This window comes from Desmodus rotundus, chromosome 4, assembly GCF_022682495.2.
Source record: "Desmodus rotundus isolate HL8 chromosome 4, HLdesRot8A.1, whole genome shotgun sequence".
Lineage (NCBI taxonomy): Eukaryota > Metazoa > Chordata > Mammalia > Chiroptera > Phyllostomidae > Desmodus > Desmodus rotundus.
The window spans coordinates 19,693,902-19,709,032 of NC_071390.1; the positions used below are offsets into that span (position 1 = coordinate 19,693,902).

At 51.6% G+C, this 15,131-nt stretch overlaps 1 protein-coding gene and 1 pseudogene across 5 annotated transcripts in view; one reads left to right on the top strand and one right to left on the bottom strand.

Annotated features, from left to right (window-relative positions):
* The window catches only part of SH3PXD2A (SH3 and PX domains 2A), a 227,841-nt gene that overhangs the window by 89,772 nt on the left and 122,938 nt on the right, over positions 1 to 15,131 (top strand). The gene's annotated exons all lie outside the window — the stretch shown is intronic.
* On the bottom strand, positions 13,788 to 14,781 carry LOC128780646 (large ribosomal subunit protein uL24-like; annotated as a pseudogene).

Consider the following 15,131-nt stretch of genomic DNA (forward strand, 5'->3'; position numbering starts at 1 on the left):
GGAGTCTTTCCTCAGGCCTCAACATTCATAATGTTAACAACTTGGGCAGCTTGGTTAAAGCAACTCCGCTTTAGGTATTCCCTATCTTTGCTCTTTCCTCGCTAGTATCTGACTCATCACAAAATGGTGAGCTGCCCCTCGGGGATCCTTTCCGCGCACGAGGTCTCATTTCAAGGCTTGCTGCTCAGAATGTCGTCTGCAGATCAGCAGCATGCGTGTGGTCTGAGAGCTCGTCAGAAACGCAGAGTCTCGACCCGCCCCAGACCCACGAAGTCACGTGTGCAGTTTGACGATACGCACACGGGACTGTACGTGCAGGGGAGTTCTAGAACCACTGTTCTGTCCATCCACACGATGCAATATAAACCACAAACTCTGTACTGGCGAATCATTTCCGACCTCAGCCTAGGTACATGGGGAGACGAGGCTTCATGCAAGTAACTTGCTGAGGGCTCGTCTGTTGGCCTTACATCCCTCCCCATCCTTGAGTCGCCTGCCTGTTTTTGGCACCCTGTGGGATGGGGGGCGTAAGTCACAGCACCGCCCTCTGTCCCCCATCACCAGCCCAACCAGGAGGCTGCTTGGGACCCCAGCCACACTCCCTCGTCAGCTGTAAGTCAGAAATTTTTTCTCCACTCCCTTCCAAGATGGAGTGAAGTATGGGGCCAAGGCGATTGCCAAGGTTTTTAATTTCAGACGCCTCTCTGATTGGAGACGGCAGAGATTGGCCTATGAACCCTCCGTGGTTTTGAAGACAGCATGGCACGTGGCCAGTTATTGTACTGCCAGGAGAGGAAAACGGCTTGGGTCTCTTTTAAGGAGTCTCTGGCAAAAGATTAAAACAAAGAAATAGCCCCATTTTAAACAAGTGTCTTTTGCCCTTCGGTATAAAGCACTTACAGACCTAAGCTTCGAGGCGAGGGAGCCAGAGGAGGACAGTTAAGAGCTGGTGACTGATCATTTCATGCCTTCTTTCACGGGTGAGGTTTTCATCTTGGCTTCTTGTTTCTGATCTGAGAGATGAATTTATGACTTTAATAGTAAAAATTGGTGAAGATGGCTTAAATGAGATTTGTTCCTAAAAGAGAGTGGAATAGCTGCGTTAGCACACGAGCCGAGTGGCCCAGGGATAACTTCTTATGGAATGGGTTATAGGGGAAAAGTTTCAAATGGCTTTCTGCAGAACTGTGTATAAGGCTTGGGACTTTTAACAGCTGTAAATGAGAGAACATTTCGGCCTAAGCGTTATCGCTACTGTTTATGAAGTACACAAGTTTGCCAAATAACGTACACGTGCTTACGTTATATCACTTAATGACAGCAGCCCCACTTCACAGATGAAGGCTCACAGGCTAGAAGCGGCACATGCTTTGCCCAGGGCCACCCAGCTAGTAAGAAACAGAGCTGGGACTCACACCCCGGTCCTGACACTTGTAAGCCCAGGCTCTAGGCTGCTGTGTTCTGTGTCCTAAAAGTGCTTGCCGCAGAGTGGGGTTGACCAAGGGTGTCTGCCTTGTTTGCATTTCTGTAAACTTGGCTTCAAGTTTTGTATCATGTTTCCTTTTATGATGGCAATGAAAGGTTGACCGGTGTTCTCTTTTTTTTTTTTTTTTTTTTTTTTAAGTGTCCAATTCCTACAGTAAATGTCTAGACTACATCATTTTCTGGTACCTTTCACTGAACCTATTGTACCTGACTTTAACCAGACATCTACTGGCAGGTGCTGGAATTGCAGGCATAGTGCCCAGAAGGAAATGACCGACTTTGGGAAAGCTGGCTTTGTAAACACAAACCTATAATGTAATGCTGTACTGACAGCCATCACAGATAGTGTTTATTAACCCACAGTTCCACAAGGGGCTAAAAATGAGGAAGAAAGAAGTTTACCTTTATTTTTCTGTGTGACCCTAAAATCAGGAAGTTTACATTGGGGGCACCAAGGAGAACCTGAGGAAACAGCGCATGGTTTCACTTGTTCCTTCCTGAAACTTGGTGAGAGGGAATTTCTGAGCCTACTTGGGCATCCCCAGTTTCTTTTGCCATGTCTGACAGTTCTTCCTACAATGTCGGGATGGTCTCCTGTGCGTTGTGTTAGATTCCATTTGTTCATCAGATTCCCCCATGAGGACAGGTCATAGCCTCTCTCTGAGCTCAAGTTTCCCCATTTATGAAATACAAGGGTTGGTCTTGATACTGTCCAGGTTTTCTCAAGGTCCCAACATTTTGTCACCTAATAGATGTGAAGGCCAAAGGAATGAATGTCTAATGATGAAACATCATGCAAAAGGAGAAACATTTTAGGGGAACTGAGGTCTTCTAGGCCCACCTCCAATCCCACCGCATTGGCAAAATGTGGCCGCCTCTGTATAAGGCCAGCTTTGTGCCCTTCCCCACCCCGCCCCCCATTTCCTTTGGAAAGCGTAGAAAGCCCCCTTGTCTTGAATGCTTCCCTGCAAAGAGCTCCTGCTGAAAGACTGCACACACAGCCAAGACTTTGACCTTCACCTTTGCCCCCTGACTTACTTGGTAAAAAAGAGTTCTTATCCTTCCCTCCCCAGGTTTTTTGGGGAAAATCTAGCTAGGGTTAGCAAGAATCAAATGAAAATATAAATAGAAACGTGGTCTATAAATAACACTGCCCCAGAGCTGGAGGCATGAATACCGGCGGGGCAGCAGACGGTCACAAATCATGACGGCCAGGACAGCGAGCAAGCCCTGCTCGGTTGCTTTGGTGTCTCTTGGGTGGGATACTTCAGGCTTGCAGTGGGGCCTGCAGAAGCCCTCTGTTTCTCTGGGCTCTGGAAGCGCCCTCCCTGTTTGCGGCCTGTGTGCCTGTCGTCTGTGAAACCTTCTTTGTGAACAGACACGTGTGCTGGAACAAAGACACTCGGCCTGGCACCGGACCTGGCTTTTGGTCCCAGCAGTGCGTGACCTGGGGAAATACAGAAGATGTCTCCAGGCTTCCGTTCCTTCTTTGGTGGTCATGGGGATTTAAAAAACTGGGGTTTTTGAAGAGCAGGAAACATGCCTTATTTTATCTTGGTCAACAGGATGGTTAAGGCCAGATTGCCTGGGTTCTCATCCTTGTATTACACCCTCCTAGCTATTTGGCCTTGGGAAAGTTACTTAACCTCTCTATACTTCAGTTCCCTTGTCAAATGGGGAGAATAATGGTTTCTACTTTGTTGGGCTGTTGTGAGATTAAGTGAGTTAATATTTGTAAACTTCTTAAGCCAGTGCCTGGCACATCATACACATATAGAGATTTTATTAAATGAAGAAATCCATATATCCCACATGTGTAGAGTATCAATCACCTGGCACATAGTAGCTGCTCAACGAATGTGTTGGGTGAATGACTGAATGGGCACCAGACCTGCCTAACTTGCAGTCTGCAAAGATCATTCAATAAGATTGTGTGAATTCTTCCTGAGCCCCCAAATGCTATACAAATGAAATTGGGTTATTATTCTTACCTCCGTGGGTGACAGTTTGGCAGGGTTAAGGTAGACGTCCCCGTTGTCCTTGTTCATCATCTCCGGCTTGGACACGCTGCATTTTGTTTGCCTGGGAGAAAAATGTGTGGGCTGAGGCATCTCAGTAGGTAGAAGTACCATTTCCGATGCAACGTCACGCGGCAGAGCCGGGCTCTCTGCACAGCCTAGTACCTGCTGCACTTCTTAGCATTATACCCACCTTTTGGGTAATGCTGACATAGTCATTCTCAAGCAAAGCAAGCTCTTAAGCAGATACATGATTAACTATGTAGCATTTTGCTACATGCAAACTTTAAAAATAAAGAAAAGAAAAAGAAAAGAAAGCCCACGCCTTCCCAAAAGGCAACCTGAGGTGTACAGAGGAGGAAAGAAGTAGAAAGAGCTCTGAATCAGGAGTCTGGTGCTGAGGCGGCGCCCAGGCCTGCCCCAGCTCAGATGTGTGATGAGGATGAAACCATCAGCTCTCAGAGCCTCTCCAGGTCTGTCAGGTGAGTTAGATCAGCTCAGCCCTTCTCAGCCCCAAAGGCACAGGACAGTCACTCAGGGGGCCTTACTAAAAATGCGGACTTTCCCCCTGCCCCCATCCCTTTCTACGGAATATTCAGGGGATCTGGTAAATATCAGGAATTTGCACTTGTAACCAACACCCCAAATATCTCTGATTCAGGTTCCCCAGGGAGTCTCGCTCCCACCAGCAGCGCTGGGCCCCGTATCGGAGAGACTGATTGCTGTGTAATGAATCACCGCCCCCCTCCAATTTAGCAGCTTAAAACAACAATATACACTTATTATTGTATCTCACACAGTTTCTGTGGTCTAGGGATTCAAGAATGGCTTGATTGCATGGTTTTGATTCAGGAGGTTACAGTCAAGAACCTCCTAAAAGCTGGACTCACCCCCACCCCTGCCCCCAACTTCTGATCCTTGAGGAAGAAGGGCTTCAGACTGCTGAAGGTGCTCTGTCCCTTCTGGTTAAAATTGGGATCCTTAGCCTTGTAGGTTCAGGAACTCAGGTGTGTATTTCTGAACTATTGAATACATAACTTTAATATGTCTGCTTTGCTTCGTGTGGCTCATGTGATCGAAACCCTGTTACCCATTCAGAACGTCTCTTCTAGCCCACTCCTAGTCCACACCCACACCCTGTAACCTCCCAACACACACACACACACACACACACACACACACACACACACACTCATTCACCGTCCTGCCACAGTGACCTTACTGCAGCTTATCAAACATGTCTCATCTCTCTTATCTCTAGACCTTTGCTCAGCCTCTTCCCTCTGCTTGGAATATTCTTTCCACTTCCCTTTGCCTGACTCATTCCTACCTGTGCCCCCGCCCCCCACTGTGGGCCATGCCACAGGGAGAGGCTGCTGGGAAGCTCTGCCCAGCGTCCCACAGTCCCTTTCCTGAGGGCAGCCTCCCAAGCAGCGAAGGAGCTGAGGCTGCACTGGCTGAATAGGGCCCTTTATTCTAGGCCCCCACAGGAAGGGTGCCGAGCCACTGCCCACCACGCCCTCCACGCCCGCCACACCCACACCCCATACCAACTGGGAACAGCCTGGCCCTGGTGCCGGCTCGGAGTTAACCACACTCTCTGGCCCCGCTCTGTCTGGGTCCCGGAGGGCGAGTCCATTCCTGCCACAGCCCCACTCTGAGCCAGCAGCTCAGCATGCGTGTGTGTGTGTGTGTGTGTGTGTGTGTGTGTGTTTAAATGAGGGGGATGGTCTAGAGCGGAACGAGTCAGCCCACACACTCACACTTACTTGTCCATTCCGCAAATGTCAGTGCAGGGCCCTGAGGACACTATAGTAAACGAGACATCGTGTAAGGCATAAGATCTCATATAAAGAGGCAAGATCGCCACAAATCACGGTGAATTCTAGGAGGGAAACAATCAAGGCCTGCGAGAAAGGGAGGAGAGGCCTCCCATCCTCGGAGCGGCCTGCTAAAGCCGTCCTATGAGGTGGTGACCCGAAGGATGGAAGGCCTTAGGCACGCAAAGGGAGATAGGACAGCGTGTACACGGGCCCTGAGGTGGAAGAACTGGCCGTGTTTGCCACACTAATTGAAGCCCAGCGTGGCTGGCGTGATGAGCTGAGATCAGAGATAGGGAGGCGTGAGCCAGATCCTGCAGGGCCTTGCAGGCCATGAAAGGGAGTTTAGATTTTTAATCTCAGTGCACTGGGAAGTCACGGAAAGGTGTCAGCAGAGGTTTCATTTTAAGAAATTATTCTGGCTTCCAGGTGGAAAGTGGACTGGGAGTGTGGGGGGGGCGGGGTTGGGAATCAGACAGAAAGTCACCATGCAACTCACATGTGGGCCTCAGCCTCCCCCGCAGCAGCAGGCGTCTTGTGCGGGGCGCCCGTGTGCCCAGCACTGAGTGCTGTGCCCGTTCCACATGCTGCTGCTGATCCCTGTCCCGGCCCCCCAACCCCGTCAGCCCACGAGAAGACTGACGCTCAGGAAACTTCCTGCACTCAGGACACAGGGTTTTAAAGTGGAATTTGTCCCCAGCTTGGCCACTTTAAGTACTGTTGTATTTGATGGCAAAGCCTCTCCCTCCCCTGGGGCTGAGAGCCGCCCCAGAGGTCAGTTACACTGCTCTGCCTGCCTCCCAGAGTCGGGCTGGGCCAGCCCACGTCCCCTGCCAACGCACACAGTGCCTTTGTGGCCAGTGTCCTGCTCTGAATTGACGCCTGTTGGGAATCCCTGGATGCCGGCTACCTCACAGGCGATTCGCATGAGACCTGGGCTGTTCTTGTCCGGCAGCCCATGATCCAAAGTTGATCTCACCTACAGCTAATGAAATCCCTCCCGTCTGTGTCAGGGCTGCAGACCAACCCTGGCCGCTCTCCAGGGCAAGGGAGAACGCGTTGGCAGACTCAGGGGTTTTGGTTCTGTTCACACTGTTCTTCCCAAAGCTACCCCTATGGGTAAGCATTGACCCCTTGTGCACAACAATTAATGCATCGAAAGTGTGTTCACATTTCATATTCAAAAGGGACCTTGTTCCAGGAATCCAGACTCACATGTACTCAATTTGCTGCACCTGAATCAAAGCATAAAACATATTTTTAAGTAAGCCTGGACAAAACAAAAGTGAAGAGCACTAAAATCAATAAGTGTGTTTGCACAGTAGATATCACCCAGTCGGCCTAGGGCTCCAATGTCCACACGGTACAGAAGTGCTGACAACCCCGCCCACCCCAGATCCGCTCCTTAGCTGTGAAGGCTCTCTGCGGGGCAGGCGATGCCGCGTTTCTCGGTCTGAATGCTCGTGACATAGTGGCTTCAGTTTGTGACCATTCACTGAGTTATACACGTGCATGTGTGCTTTTCCACTGGGCATTTACACTTCACCCCAAAAAGCTTTTTTTAATGAAAGAAAGAAAGAAAGAAAGAAATTGTTTGGGTTCCAAGGCTCTATAAGACTGCTCAAAAAGCCTTCAACGCCATTCGGGTCAGGAAAGATGGACTAACCTTTGATGTGCTGATACTAGGTGCTTTATCTCTAGCAGACACCCATAAATCCCACCGACCCCACTGAGGATGGGGGAATGAAGGCTTTTGTTCTCTTAGGCCCAGCTGCATGCACTAGCTATGGGAACCTCCAAGCCAGAATTTGGGAGGCCATGTTTCCCTCCTAGCTACGTGCTAATTCTTACTGTAAGCATGCTGTGGCTACAAGAGGGTTAAGGTTTTGATCTATGGCGAAGCCCCAGTGGATTTTTGCAAGTTTGTTTTCCTGAGCGTGTGGGAGAGGAGGTGAAGGGCGGTGCTGCTTAGGGAGACTCACCTGGGTGAATCATCCTAGAGTGCCCCAAGGTGGGCAGATGGACTGAGTAATCGCTGCCTCTCCATTATGTTACATTCTCTGCTCTTTGAGTTGGGCTGATGGAGGAGGAGCATCCCTCAGAGGAGGGATGGATCCATTGGGAGACACCGTGTGTTTAGGGGGTGTGGACTTGAATCAGGGAAGGTTGCTGCTGGCTGAGGAGTGTTAGTATTTGGCCGTAAGTGGGGAAGCCAGGTAATAGACGGTGCCTGGGAAGCACTACTGTGCTTGGAGTCCTCATGGCCAACAAGGAGACAGTCAGGGCCAGGTCATACCCGACCTGCTTGACTTGAAATTGTCAGCTCATAAAAGATCCAATTTGCTCAGCACTTATTTTGGGCTGGGATCTGTGTTAGATGCTTTTATATACTAGTTCATTGACTCCTCACAATAGTCCTTTGAGTGGAGCATTGCTATGCCCATGTAGCAATTTGAGGACACTGAGGTTCAAATAGATTGTGACTTATCCTATATGACACAACAGTAAATGCCAGGGCTAGGGGTACTAGTCGGGAACCTCCTGGTGACAAGGATGAGACCCATCTCAATCCGGTGTAAGGAAAAAAAGAGATTTATTGGCCTTTATACTGAAAACTTCAGGGGTGATGGTTTCAGGTGTGGCTGGATCTAGGAGACCAAATCCTGTATCTCTCTAGCTCTCACCTCTGTTTTCTTTTGTTGACTTCATTCTCAGACAGGCTTTCCCCAATGGTAACACAGATATGCAGAGAAGCTTCCTAACAACTTAGAGCTTACAGTTTATGAGTTAGCAGCCCCTGTAAAAAGAGAGCACTTCTCTTTCTGGTGGTTCCTGCAAACATCTCAGGGTGATTCTCGTTGAACCAACTTGGTCACATGCTCATAGCTGGTCTGTACCGACTGGTAACCCCAAGAGTTTGGGGTGAGATGTGTCCAACTAAAATCGTACAGGCTGAGAATGAAGGAGGGGTTGTTCCTCAAAAGAAAATTGGGGCACTGTAATAAAAATGCTGACAGGCAAAACCCACAGATGCCTATCATGCTAGACTAAACCAGAGGCAGGTTCTTGGCATGGATCTTAAAGAGAGATTTGTGGGAGCCAGGACTCAGGGCATCGAGGGAGGACCCCTGGGCTGTGTACCTTCCCCATCAAGACCACGTCCTTCCAGAACCTGCACATGCCCACTTCCTTAGCACCCAGACCTCACCCTAGCCATTCCCCCAGCCAAAATGGTCCCTTGTCTCTACTCGTTCAGGTAAAGGGCAAGCAAGGCCTGGTACTGCAGATGAGACACAGGACTGGGTGGCAGGGTGTCATCTGAGCCGGGCACAAGGCTATAGATGGTTGGAGTGTCATCTCAGCTCTGTCGGGGTCTGAAAACAGGCAAGTAGGTGGCCTGCCATCCCCAGACTGCAGCAGGTCAGAGGTCTTAAGACTGTAGAGAGCTGTGGGAGTAGAAGACGCAGGAAGACTGATTAGTCCTCTTTCTTCCGCACGGGCATTGCCTGCCACCCTGTCACCCTGTCAAGTCTGTTTGGGCTGCTACAACAGAACTCCACCGACTGGGTGGCTTGTGAACAACGGCACTTTATTGCTCACAGTTCGGAGGCTGCAGGTCCAAGAGCATGGTGCCGGCCTGGGCAGGTGAGAGCCCTCAGCTGGGTTGCAGACTTCTTGCTATGTCCTCACATGAGGAAGGGCTAGGGAGCTCTGCGGTGCCTATTTTATTTCTTTTTATGAAAAATAGAGACATTTCTTGAAGAAGATACAAGACACAAGGAACACTCACTGTACACAGGAGGATGGCGCCTCCGTCTCTGTGGTGCCTCTTTCGTACAACACTAATCCCATCCTTGAAGTCTCCACCCTCATGCCCTCATCATCCCCAAAAGCCCCGCCTCCAAACACCTTCCCATCGGGCATTAGGATTTCACCCTGCAAACTCTGAGGGGGCAGAAACCGTCACAGCGCACCCCGTGAGCATGCCTGTCACTTTGGTGGGGGTGGCAGCCCTCTAGTAACCCTCACGTTTCCTCTGATTTGTCTGGGAAATTTGTCTCTCCTCTCCTGGTGCCGTGTCAGCCAGCGAGGGCCCTGCCACCCAACATTCCCTCTGCTCCCAAGTCTCACAGCTTGCCCCACCCTTCAGTGTCCCAGGACCCCCAGGCCACTCTGTCCACGCACTCCCCTGTCCCTCCTGAGGACACTGGCAGCACAGTCATGACACCCAGCTCCAGGCCAGGCGTTGCCAGGGACAACGGGGGCACAGAAAGCCTTCCCTGTCCTCACAGCAACTGCAGCTCAGGAGTACAAGACCCCGTCAGGTGTCTGCCAGTCCTGTGGACTCTCCCGGGACCCCCTGCAATGGGTTGACTAGTGGCCCCCAAAAGATAGGTCCTCAGCCTGACCCCTGGAACCTGTGAATATAACGTTTTTTGGCAGAGTCTTTGCAGGTGTAATTAAGGATCTCGAAATGAGGTCACCCTGAGTTAAACCCAGAGGCAAGTGTCTTTATAACAGAAGGGCAGAAGGGGGTTGAGACCAGACACAGAGGGGTAGGCCGTGTGACGACGGTGGCTGAGATTGGGGCCAGGTAGCCCCAAGCCAGGGGACTGCTGGAGCCACCAGACGCAGGAAGAGACGGGGAAGGACTCTCCCCCAAGCCTTCAGGGGGAGCACCGCCTGCTGACACCTTGATATCACCGTCTGGCCTCACAACTGTGAGGGCACGAGCTCCTGTTGTTTTAAGCTGTGAAGTTTGTGGTGTTTTGTTACAGGAGCCCTAGGAGACAAACACCCCCCCCCACCTTTGTTTCTGTTCTCAGCTCCGATCAGATGGGCAGCAGTGTGGTTTGTGGAACAGGCCTCCGCACCATGTGGTCTGTGGGCTTCTGACCCCGCCCGTCCGCGGCCTCCCCTGTTTCTTAGGCCAATCCCCTGTGATGCTCCAGGCTGTCTGGGCTGCACCGGAGGGAGAGGGTCAGGAACACCTGTGTCCTTGGAGGCCAGCGTAGCTGGGGACCACTGGCCTGGGCATGGGGTGGGGCAGGGACTGTGAAGGTCAGAGAGGGCCCTAGGGATGGTGGCTCTCTGACAAATTCTCCAGGACAGCAGGAGAAGGAGGGCGAGAGGGGGGTGACTGCCAGAGGGCCCAGGAGGTTGGCCAGCGAGGGTGCGGCAGGCATGCAAGGGAGGCTTCGTGGGGAGGGACTCAGGGTGGGAAAACTATGCCTGTGGACGGGGAGGGGGTGGGTAGGCAGGCCCAAGGGCGCTTAGAATAAAACCAAACTCATTTTTGTGGCTCACAAGACTCCTACACGGCTTCTTTTCCATCTTCGGACTTTGCTCTGTGGTTGCCTCCGGCGGAGAGCTGTCTTGGCCCAGAGCTTTGCCTGACTGGCTCCTTCTCCTCCTCACAGTCTCCACGGACATCGGAGGGGCACCCCTGACCCCTGACTGACTTCTCCCACCCCCAGGCACACCCCTTCCCGCTACCCTGTTTTATTCTCTCTTTTTTAACTTTTATTTTTTATTTTCTGTGCTTACCATTATGCTCTGTTAAAATTTTCAATTATATTGTACAATGCAATATTATGTTTCAGGTTCACAACATAGTGATTAGACATTCATGTAACTTATAAAGTAATCCAACCCTGGTAGGTCTAGTACCCATCTGATGCCGTACAAGTTATTGCAATATTATTGACTGTATTCCCTGCGCTGTACTTGGCACCCCATGATTGTTTTTATAACCGGCAATTTGTACATCTTAATCCCTTTCCCTTTTCCACCCCCCTCCACCTTGTGTTTTATTCCCCTCACAGAGGCAGGGGGAGGGGGAGACATATGTGTGACCAAACTACTTACTAGATATGAAATTGTATACTGTGTCCCTTCCATGCACAGCCCCCCGCCCCCACTCATAAACACCTTGAGAACAGGGTGCCCATCTGTCTCATTCACTGCAGTGGTGCTGGCACCTGGAGCAGGCTTCAATAAGACAGGGATGGAGGGAGGGATGGAGGGAGGGATGGCAGGCACTCCAGGAGCCAAAAAAAGCAAGGAAGAGGGAGTTACAAGAGGATGTGTACATTCACACCTAGACGCTGTAGATCTTGAAGAGCACCCTGCCCAGAATACATCAGCTGGGACGGACCAAAAGAGTCCTGAGGCCAGCCCTCTCCTGTTACCACCCCATGCAGCCAGTGCTCTCTTGTTGCCCCCGTGCAGGGGTGCCTGCCCATTTGTAAGGACACGCACCTAAGTTGTGGAGGTTCCTCAGACCCTTCGTGGCCGGGGCGGGTCTGTTCTTCCTAGGCCCCTGTTCCCCTACTTCTGCCCAAGGAACCCAGTGGGTACCACATTTCACAAGAAGGACTGTGGAGGCCGTGGTGGGCTTAGGGATTTAACTGCTCTCAGAAGCTTCAGCCTTTTCTTTATTCATTTCACTGTATGAATAAGAAGGATCTAGGTCCTCATCTTTCACTTTCTTGACATAATTCATTCTCTAGAAGGAAATGCCAAGACCCATCAGGTACCACTAAGGTGCCTCATTCAGGGCTCGTATTTGGGGGAAGGAGGGAGAAACACCTCTGCCCCCCAAGCACGTGCCCCTGCCCGAGTCAGTGCCCCACCTGTGTCCTGGCCCCGAGTGGACACTTGTGGTAAGAAGATCAGGCCAGATTGGGGGGGATGCAGAGATCAACCTCCCCCAGGTGACGCCCACCCAGCTGTAAGGGTGAGCATCCCTGGTCCTGCTGGGCTGGCAGCTGCCCAGCCAGGGCAGGAGGAGAGGGGTGGTGGAAAGGTTATGTGAAGGATAGGGAGGTTTGTGGTTTCAGGGGCTCTTTCTCACCTAAGTCCACCAGACACTGGGTCACATCTCCTTCCCTGCTTCATCACTTCATTCATCCTTTCTCTCTCACCCACCCATTCACACTCTTCTGTTCACTCACTCACTCACTCATTCATTCCCTTGTGTACGACAGGCAGAGACCCCGGGAGGGCTGCCAGCACTCCATGCCCCAAGGCACAGCCCTCCCTCCACGGCTGTTTACTTAATTCTGACTCAGCCCCTGACGTGGCTGTCCCCCAGGCCTCGGCATAGCACCCGGCAGGACATCGTGTGCCCACCACACAGTTAAAATCCTAAGTCCTCCCCATGGCTCCAAGGTGAGATCGGAGCCCAAAGAACTGTTTGAATTCATGCCGTCTGTCTCCTCACTCTCTGAGCTCCAAACCCCCAGGTTGAAAGGCCAACTCAGCCACTTAATAGACATGTGAGTTTGGACAAGTCCTTCAGCCTCTGAGCCACCATCTCCTGCTGGGCAAACTGGGGATAATGAAAGTACTTGCTTCAAAGTCATTGTGAGGATTAAGGAGAGAACCCAAAGAAAAGCACCTGGCATGTGCCTGGCACAGAGTCAGCCCTTAGCTACTCTTACCACTTGTCTCCCACCTCTGCTCGCTCAGTTCCCTCATCCCCACTCAATAATTGGTAGGACCCTTGGGGGAGCAGCCACGGAGCCCAGGCCCTTCAGTCTCCAGATGAGAATCTAGAGGGCCAGTGGCCGAGGGACCCGCTTCAAGGTCACACAGCCAGCCAGCGGCCCAGGCAGGACTTTAGCCCAGGACTCTGGCCAAGGCCCCTGCGCCTTCTGCTGGTCCCGCCCTCTGAGCTCAGCCCGTAGCAGCCAGGAGAGGGGACCTCCATTTACCTGCTTGGATGCTGTCAGCTTGGCAGCCTTTTTCTCTGTTCTCAGGAATCGGTTACCTCCTGAGGTCTGTTTCATGCCCCACGTGTAATCTTCCCTGTGATGCTTATCATATTTCTGGGGCAGCATCTGCCTGGCTTTGAAGACTCAGGCAGGAACTGGCCTCACCATAAACGGCCTGAATTACATTTACAAGTGGCCTTTAATGCCCTGTGGTCTCAGCTTCCTTAATGGGGATTTTCCTCCCTCTTTTTTTCTCTCTCCGTTTTAATACGGTCACCGGTTTGGCTTTCAGATTGCGGTTTGGATTCCTAACAGAGAAGTCAAGGCCGTAGGATCCCTTCCAGATCGTCCCTCCCTCTCCCCCTCCAGCCCCCACTGTCTGTGCCAAAGCCCCAGGAAAGAAAACGCTGCTCCTGTCGGGGTCTCAGCGGGAAAGAGAGAAGCCCTGTTGGGATTCCAAAATAGCCGAAAAAGGGCTTGTACCGAAATTCTCCTCTGCCTCTGAACCTGAGCAGCAGACCCAAGAGCCTTGTGGGGGGCTGGGAGGGGTCCAGCCCAGAAGCACGGCTGTCTCACTTGCAGAGGGGTCTCTGGGAGCAAGGGGGAGGGCCCAGCCAGCATGGGAGAGGGGCCCTCCCACCTCCCTCCGACCTCACCCACTCCCATCTCTCCCTTTTCAGAACCTTTTGCACCTTCTGGAGGCCTCAATTGGTTTTTTTTCACTTCAATTTTTTAATGAACGTTGTATATAAGATCACTTCATTCCGTCATCTTCTCTATTGTTTCTTCCTTGTATTTGCCCTTTTTCTTTCTTACTTGGCAAGATTTGGTTTCCCGTTCAGAGATCTCTTGGCGGTCCTTGTCCAGCTTCAGTCTGGTGACAGTCACCTTGCCGGGGTGGACGCCCACAGAACGGTTGTACCGTTAGCCTTCTCCCGCGGCACTCCTTCCAGCGACGACACCTTTCTTCCTGTGAGCCTGGACCGCTTTGCCAGTCTGCCGCCCTTTGTCCTGTCCTCGCACATCCTAAGCTTCATCATCCTTTCGGATGGGCACGGATCGAACCCCGTACTTCTGTGTCAGTTCTTTGGAAAGAAGAGAAGACATATCTTCCTGCAAATGTGGGGAAGTGCACTGAAGTGCCTTTTATGGTTCTTGCTCTGGTCAGAAGTCACAAAGGGACTGAGCTTCATTCTGATCGCTGGTGCTTCAGCAGTTGTTGTTTAACTATTGTTTTTCGCCAGTTCCGTCTCTGCAAATGGATCGGGTCCTATGTGATCTATATGCTTATATCCGTATCTGTGTCTATATCTATGTCTTTATCTTTATCTTGAGATACCAAACTTAGCAGAGGTTTGGCCAGTCTTGAGTTGGGGGGTCTTGGAGGGGGACCTAATTTGTCTCTCCCCACCCTCCTCCTTTCCTTTTTGTCCCCCCACAAGACAGGAAAGGGCAGACGCAATTTGCAGGGAATAGTTAAGTCGCGTTTTAGCTCCTTTCAAAAGGAGCGCAGGGCAGAGCCATCTCTGTGCACCCCAGCCCCTCCTGTGGTCTCCTTTGGTTTCCTCCGCTTCTCCAATGACTCCGTCAGGTTCCTGTGAGATTCCTCTTGACTGCCCGGGTCACTGGGCCTGGGCGACCTCCGGCTCCTGAGGGGTGACTGGCTCAGGCGCAGGACCTCAGCCCCAGGGCCGCCTGTCACTCTCCCCGTCCTGAGAGCAGGTCTTCTCTTGCCGTGCATTTATGTTTGCGTGCCGTCCCCATGGCTGCACACATATGCTCCTGCAACATGCAGGCAATAAAGCAACAGGCAGCCAAAAAAGGGTAGGAGGCAAAGAGGCCAGGAATACCAAATCTGTGACATCTTCCCCCAAGAAAAAGCGGCCGTCTCCAGTGTCCTGATAAATCACGTTTTATCTCCTTTCAAAAGGTACACGTGGTACGGCCTATTTATCTCCCTGACAGTGTCCAGTCTGCACAGTGTCGTCCCTCTGGTGGGGAGATGGCCCCTTTGCCTGGCCCCAGAGAGAAAGGGAGGAAGGAGAGCTTGAGGGAGCGTCTCGGAGAGGAACGCGAGTAGGGCAGCAAGT